We start from the raw sequence: 8,948 nt of genomic DNA on the forward strand, positions 1-8,948 counted from the left end.
TTCTTTGAAGAAATGTCTAGTCAAATTCTTAGTCATTTGTTTTTAGTTTTTGTTGTTGAGTTTTAGGACTTGTTTATTTATTATGCATTAATGAATTAATCCCTTACCAGATATAAGTTTTACAAACATTTTCTCTCATTCTTTGGGTTGTTTTATTACTTTATTGACAGTAACTTCTGATTCACATTTATTAACGTTTTAAAAGCTATATTTTTTTCTTTTATCTGTGTATATGTGATGTCATATCCAAAGCATCATTCCAAATCTAGCATAGGAACATTTTGCTCTATGCTTTCCTCTAAAAATTTTATAGGTTCAGGTCATGGATCCAGTTTCATTACCTTTTTGTATATGGTGTTAGATAAAGGTCCAGCTTCAGTTCTTTTGTATGTAAATATCCATAATCCCAAGAACCATTTGTTGAAAGCCTATGACTTCCTGGTTGAATGGATTTAATGTCCTTACTAAAAACTATGTGTCCAAGGGCACTCTATTCCACTAGTCTCTATGACTCTCTGGGCTAGTAACCTGTTTTGATTAGCTTTGTAATGAATCTTGAAATCAGTGTCAGTCTTGCAGTTTTGCTCACCGGGATTTTGATAGGGGTTGCATTTAATCTGCAGACCACTTTGAACTTGAGTATTTTAACAACAGTGAGCCTCGAATCCATGAATGTGGGATGTCTTTCCATTCACTTACGTCTTCTCCGATTTTAAAAGCATGAACTTTTCATCATTATATATCTCAGCTCAAGACTTTGTCATTTAGCATTTTCTTACAACATCATATATCTTCTTTTCAGTTTCCTGGAGGAATTTATCTACACTTGGACAAATCTCAGAAAAACAAGAAAGGACATTATATCAAGACCCATACTCTTCAAACAAGGTCCAATGGGTATTCCATCCTCAGAAGGCTGATTTGAGCAAAATAGAATTTGATAAAACCTGGATTCCAGTTCTTGCATACACAGTCTACACAATAGATTCTAGGTATATGTATAGCACAGATATTGTACACAGAAGTGCTCAGTAAAAAGTAAGCATGGTGTCCAGCATATCAGTAAGCACATTACTGAACCTCAGCACTGAGATTAGGAAATTTGTCAGAGACTATCAGTTAAAGTCAGTGGAAACATCACCAAGTAGCATCAAAAAATAAAGCTAAATAATAAAGTCAAAAGTCTAAAGACCGTATTAGCCACATGGTGGTGGCTTCAGCTCACAGGATCATTCTTCTGCACCTGCCCCACCCCTACCCCTACTCAGAGTTGCCCTTCAAACCCATACTGCCTCCATGTGCCCAAGAGGAAAATTACCTCTGAGAAGCAAAGCTTCTCTGGGCTTAGACTTAACTGCTATATTTCTGCCTTGGACTTTATATCTAACTTTACAGTGGGAGAGGCTGGAGCTGATTGGATCATAGGAATACAAATGGATTAATTTGGGGTGGATTAGATACATCACAAAACATAAGTTTGACTTGCATTAACATAAAAATGTCATAAAAATGTAGATGCCGAGCAGAGCTTATTTGTGATGCTGCTAATGCATTGTTACTCCAGCAAAAGATGTACACAATATTTACACTGTATCTGACCACATAAAACATGTCGTGTACATATGCAGTTTTTTATGTAGAGGGAAAGAGCCAGAGAGCCCTTTAGAATTCCAATTCCTGAGCTTCTGATTTTCTCTTCTTTTTAATTTTTTTCTCTATTTTCAAGAAACAAAATACCATTTTAAACCATCATTACTGTATTTTGAACAGTTAATATTTCATATCGTGACATCTCTACTCAGAGGTAACAGGTTTAGCTGATTACTATTTGTTTATGGAGCCAGAGAAACCTGCAATCACAGGGAGCAGAGAAGGATTGCAATTAGATCTATTGGCTGAGAACTGCACCTCGCTGACCCACGGTTAAGTGGTTAGCGCTATCACAGAGGAAATGCCTACTGGCAGCTGGCACATCTGCACATAATAATATGGGCACAACTGACACGGCCACTAAAGGCTGCCATTCTCCTCTTTACCCACAAGCTGAAAACAGATCATGCTTTTTAATAGTGCATCAACACATTTCTTCTGAATTAGCATAATCATGTGAGTTATGGGAGGAAATGGGTATCTTGGCTAAGCTGCTGTGAATTCTTCAAAGTATTCAAATAAAAGGGGTTCTCCCCTCCCACATGAACCTAATACTATATCTAGCTTTTAGCTTCTTTTAAAAAGAAAAGAGAGAAAAAGAACAACAGGAAAAAGACAGCTAAACTATGTAGTTTAATAAAACAAGGAATGCCCTATAATGCCCAACATAGACAGAACACTGCCAACACCACCATCCCCAGGCATCCTTACCCATCCTCTACCATTCACTTCGTAGACCCCAACGAACAACATAAAGCAACTCATCTGAAGACTTCATAAAGACACCCATCTGAAGACTCCCTCTCTCTCTCTCTCTCTCTCTCTCTCTCTCTCTCTCTCTCTCTCTCTCGATAGCATGCCAAGCAAATTTAATGCTTTTCTGGGACAAGAACACATCCTGGTCCTGGCCTTCTAATTCCCTGCTGGAGGCACACAGAAGCCACAGATAGCACCTCAGATGTTGTTTAACCAACCGCTTTAAGATTCCGACTCCCTTCAGGCCCAAGAACATCACCATTTTAGGATTAAACCTCAGCTCTTTGGACTAGTGACTAGGTCTTTGGTCTCTCCCATGTAGAGTTCCAACAGACTGGAACCAACTGGTCACGGGATCTTACCCATTCTCTCATAAATACTCAGCTACATGTTGCCTTATTTGAAATTTCTCAATAAACTATAGGACTCATATGGCAGGTTTTGAAAAATCCCTTCTGATTATTCTGTTTTACATTCTAACTTATGAGAAAAGAAAGTGAAAGAAATACACAGCTAGCACTTAGGAAAATTAGTATCAACGTTTTGAGACCTTTTATGCTTAAGTCTATTGAGATTCCCATCGTCATAGGAGTCCCAGCTTTCTCAATGGTGGAAATCTAGAATCTAAGGAAAAATACTCAACTTACTCAAGATCCTTTTCATGCTGGAGCAGGCTGATACACACGCTTCCCAGAACAGCCCAGGATCGGCAAAAGCATCATCAAGTATGTGGTTCCCAGGTTATCAGAACATTAAGTATGTGATCATGACATTCAGTGAGGTGTAGAGGACAAGAAAAGTGACATCATCTCTGTACACAGTTTTCACAAATCACAGTTCTAGACAAAAATACCTAAGTCAGTGAATTAGAAAAGAGTTAAAAACAACTTCACTTCGAGGCCTTTTCAACTGAATCTTACAGCAAATCTTAACAAATTTCAAAAGCCATAACTTCTCGTCACAATACAATCAAATCACCCAGCAGCAACAAAGAAAGGAAAGGAAACTTCTTCCTGGCTGTAAGGCATTCCCAACTGGAGGCCTAGGAGGGAAGGAAAAGATGGTACAGTAGAGCCAATGTGTAAAAACAAGGAGTAAGAGAGCTTACCAAAGCTATCGAATCAGACTCAAAAAAAGGAACACAGTCATGACTGAAAGACTAAAAAGAAATACTCCGTGAGACAGATGATCATGAAAACATTGAACACCAAAGACAAGATGCAGATCTTTAAAACAGAGGGATCCAGAGTCATCATTTCAAAGAAACAGGCTTTAGATTGACAGTTGGATGCCCAGCAACAGCTAGGGCACTCCAAGTCAGCGGGAAAAGCATCCTCACACGGCTGAGAGAAGCACACGCCACTCCAGATATGTGCCCAGAAAGTAGCTTTCTACATAGGGGAATAATAAATACATTTTGAAACTGAAGCCAAGAACTACCCAAGAAAGGTTTACCAAAGGATGCCATACCAGACAAATCTCAAGCAGAAGATGAAGTTTAGAAAAATTAGAAGTTTGCAGTGCAAGAATGACTATTTATGATGGCCTTAAAATGTGCCATTTTGGTTAGAATACACTGCATCCATCTTACAAATTCTGTAAGAATTGCCTTTGCTGGATGCTCCTAGTTAAGTCACAAAGAATATCTTAGGCGATTGGGGGTGGGGGTGTTTGTTTTTGTTTGTTTTGAGTCAGGATTTCACTATGGAGCCCTGGCTAGCACAGAACTCACGAAGTTCACCAGACTGACCTCAGACTTCTTCCTGTCTCTGCCTCCTAATGACTGGGATTGTTGGGAGATGTTGAAGGATAACAGAGACTGTTGGTAACTGACACACGTGATGATGCTGATCTCCTGACTCCGATGGCGGAAGCAGCTCTGAGCTTGCAACTGCTCTTCTTTCCCCTAGTCTCTGCTTCAGTGCTTCTGAATTCTGGCCAACAGCATGTGTTTAGTCTCGTAACACACTGCCTCAGTCTCTGCATGATACACTGCCAAGTCAGAGGTAACAAGAAATGACTTTAGTTTCAGTCCATCTTCACAAGATTGCAGCTTGTACCTGCTTACCCTTGCTTCGAATTTATCTCTGCTTTCTGCCCGCTTGTAAACTCCAAGCTCCAGCACCAGACATGAGGACCACAATCTTACACAGACTGTCAAATCGGGTTCCACAATTGATTTCCTGTTGACAAATCCTATGGCGGGGAGGGTTTAGCATATAATTATAAATGTGACTATATATTATACATTACTGTCTTCTTTATGTTCTTGTTAGAATTGTTCTTATAATATACTATTAGGTTAGATACTTAAATTATTAACTTTTCCTTTATTTTGTTATAAACATTTGAAACTAAGTATCAATTTTGAAGCATTCCACAATATAAATATGTGGATAATTGTAAACAAATACTGACTATATCAGAAAAAAACAATAATTGTATGTTATGGAGTCTTAAAACTTAGATGGGGCTTAGACACATGGAAAAAAAAGCATTATCAGGACTGGATAAATGGTTAAGAGCATTGGTTGCTCTTATAGATGACCCAAGTTCAGTTCCCAGCACCCACATGGCAGCTAACCATCCTTAACTCCCGTTCCAGGGGATCTGACACCTCTTTGCATTGCATGACTCAGGTGCACTTACATACATGCAGGCAATACACTCATACACATAAAATAAAAAAAAATAATAAAATATTTTTAAGAATTTTTAACTTGTGAGCTGGAGCTATTGGTCTCTGCCTGTGAGATGGAGATGAGGCTCTCCCTTCTGTGAACTTGATGCTGAGTTCCCTCTTGTGAGCCGGAGCTATTGGTCTCTGCCTGTGAGATGGAGATGAGGCTCTCCCTTCTGTGAACTTGATGCTGAGTTCCCTCTTGTGAGCCGGAGCTATTGGTCTCTGCCTGTGAGATGGAGATGAGGCTCTCCCTTCTGTGAACTTGATGCTGAGGTTCCCTCCTGTGAACTGGAGCTGTGGTCACTTCCTCGGAGTAGAATTGTGGTACCCTCTGGTGAATCTGGAGCTGAAATGCCCTCCTATGAGCTGGAGTTGTGGTCCACTCCAGTGAACAGGAGCTGTGATCCTCTTGTAAGCTAGAGCTGGAGCTATGATTCGCCCTACCCCTCCATGAGCTGGGGCTGTGGTCCTCCTGAGATCCCGGAGCTGTGATTCCCTCTTGTGAGTTGGAATTGTGGTCTCTTCCAGTGACCCTGGACCTCCAATCCTCTCCTAAGCCTGGAGCTGTGGTCCTCTCTTGTGACTTGGAGCTGTAGTCCCCTCCTATGAGCCTGAGCTGTGGCCCTCTCATGTGAACCTGAATCTGTAGTCCCCTCTTGGGAGCTGGAGCTGTGGTCCCCTCACAGGAGCCTGCAACTTTGGACCCCTACCGTGAGCCACAGCTCCATGTTCCTCTGGCGATAGGCTGGCGGTGGAGCACGGTAGAGCACGGAGGACTCCCTGCCGTTGGGCATTCCTCGCAGTCCCCTTCCCTGAGGCCACAGGGTGTACACGCAGAGGTTTTACTTTTCATGTTGGGGACAGGAGAGGCCTGTTATTTGTGGATTCTGGTCTTGGGAGAGCTGATTGTCTGGAATGGACCTCCCACCTCCCCTGAGGCCCAGCTGTGGTCCTCACTCCACATGTGGCCTGGGTATCCAGACCTTGATGTTAGATCTCTCCCATTACCAGGAACCAAGAGGCTTTCCACTATTTTTCAATTACTCTTCTACAGTCCCAGTATGCCTTCACCTACGCCCTAATTGAACTTCTAGAGATAAAAATCACAGCTGGTAAATTTAAAATAAAAAGAAGTAGATAGTACTGTAATAAACTGGTATAATCCTCAAGTTAAAAATATGTAATCATATCAGAATATAAATTCAAATTTCTATGTCTACTATAATTTTTTTTTTTTTTTTTTTTTTTTTTTTTTTTTGTCTTTTGGAAGCAGGGTCTCCCTGTAGCCCCAGCTGTCCTGGAACTCACTATGTAGACCAGGCTGGCCTTGAACGGGATTAAAGGCAAGTGCTGGGATTAAAGGTGTATGCCACCACACCCAGCTAATCTACTAAAATTTTTTAAAATTATTTAATAACCACATACTTAGAAGAAGTATTTCATTGCATCAGCATTGACATATTCAATAACAATTTTCTGAACTAGGCTGTATCTCTTACAAAACTGGCTGTACATTTTTAGGTTTACAGTTGAATTATTACAGTTATGCAATAATTTTTTAATACTGTTTACCAAGCTTCAACAATAATGTGAAATTTGTCACTGTTCTGATAATGTGTTTGCCATTCAGTCCCTCTCCAAATTCTCCAAACTATACAAAGTCTTTCAAAGCAAGTATGTTACTTCTTAAAGAAAACGAGGCTGATAATTTTTTTTTAATTTAAAAGTATTGTCATAGTTAAAGTTATCTAAAAGAGGTTAAGATCATTACAAAGACAAGGACATTATTTAAGTTTAGACTTTAGCAAATCAGCTTTTTTGTTAAATGTATGGGGTAATCAGAATGGAAACAAAGTTTACAGCTGTCAAAATACAGAGGGGATGGGGCTAAGCATGTTGCTCAGGTGGTGTTCACCTAGCATGCACAAAGCTCTGGGCACCATCTCCAGTGCCTTCATAAAATCAAGAGAGATAGCACACACCATCACAGGAGAGGTAGAGACAGGAGGTTCAGAACCTCAAAGTCACCCTTGGGAGACTACAAAGATGGCTCAGCAGTTAAGAGCACAAGCTGCTCTGACAGAGGACGTGGGTTCAGTTCCCAGCACTCACGTAGTGGTTAACAACCATCAGTAACTCCAGTTCCAGGTAATTCAATGCACTCTTCGGGCCTCCGTGGGTACTGCATGCATGGGTACACTTACATACATGCAGACAAAATACCCAGCATAAATTTATTAAATTTATTTATTTTTATTTTATGTGTATGAGTGTTATGCCTACATGTATTAAGCTCACTGTGTCATGCAATGCCCGCAGAGGACAGAAGAACGTCTTGGATTCCCTGGAACTGGAGTTATGGACGGTTGTTAGCTGCCATGTGGGTGTTGGGATTCAAATCCGGGTCTTCTGCAAGAGCAGTCAGTGCTTTTCATTGCCAAGCCATCTCTCCAGCCCCTAAAACTTTTTTAAAAGATTTTTTGAAGTTATCCTTGGCTATAAAGCAAATTTGAGACCAGCCTGGAATACATGAGACAGTCTCAAAAAGAAGACAAAAACAATAGGAAAAATAAACCCCAAAATAGAAGATAGAAGATGGAGAAACAGAGAAACAATGAAGCAGAAAAAAGTGTATAGGGGCTGGAGAGATGGCTCAGCAATTAAGAACACTGTTCTTGCAGAAGACCCGGGTTCGAATCCCAGCACACATGGCAACTATTGTCAGTAACTCAGTTCCAGGGGATCCGACAGCCTCTTCTGCCTTCTGTGGGCATTGCATGACATGGGTGCACTTACCTACATGCAAGCAATACACACATACACACAAAATAAAAATGATAAATAAAAATATTTTTAAATAGCATAATACAAAATAGTACACATTAGTAAATATTAATCAGAGACTTTGTGAGGTGGATTTGTGGGCCTGTGACTCTGAAGGACAAAATCATCTTAAATAGCTACTTCATAAATTCCGCAGAGTCAATGTCATAATATGTTAGGGCCAAGTAAGAGCTCAGAGAGAAAGCTAGGCTTCCCAGGCAGTGCAGTAGTATACAGCAAGCAATTAGAGAAAGTGAGTTACAAAACAGATGAATAAAGGAATGGTGGGAGGTGACCATCCTATGCCCAGGGATCTTACTCTTTCTTCCAGCAGCCAGCACCTGTGAGTCAGGCCACACCCAAAAGCTTGGTACCTACCTGAGAATTAGAACAAGAGTGCTCACTCTTGGTAGATCAGTGAGAACAGGGTGGCTCAACTAGAAAATAAAATGTCATGAATAAAATCAAAAGATGAGTAAAGAATTAAGAGAAAGATGTTTAAACTATTGAGTCCCATGCATTGTGTGAGCGTGTAAATTAAGGGGGGCTGGAGAGCTGGCTCAGCGATTACAAGCACTGGCTGCCCTTGCAGAGGACTCAGGTTCAGTTCCCAGCACCCATGGGGCAGCTAACAACCATCTATAACTCCAGTTCCAGGAGATCTGACACCCTCTTCTAACCTCAGCAGGCACTGTATGCATGTGATGCACCTATATACATGTAGGCTGTAAAACACCCATACGCAGACACATAAAACAAAAATTGAGTAATTAATTAATTAGAAAAAAAATGTAAAAGAATATACAAATATATATGAAGAACTTCCAAAATTGATGTAAAGAGTAAAAATATTAAGAAATGAGCTTGGAAAGGGTGAAGGGAATCTCTTTCAAATATTGCGGTCAGGAAATCAGTATGAAAGGAATTTGGCAATTTCTTTTTTCCTTTTTTTTTTTTTAATTATTTAATAACCACATGATTAGAAGCATTTCATTACAGCATTAACATATTCAATAACAATTTCCAGAGCAAAGAT

The sequence above is a fragment of the Nannospalax galili genome, unplaced genomic scaffold (assembly GCF_000622305.1).
Source record: "Nannospalax galili isolate Female #2095 unplaced genomic scaffold, S.galili_v1.0 scaffold20, whole genome shotgun sequence".
Taxonomy (NCBI): domain Eukaryota; kingdom Metazoa; phylum Chordata; class Mammalia; order Rodentia; family Spalacidae; genus Nannospalax; species Nannospalax galili.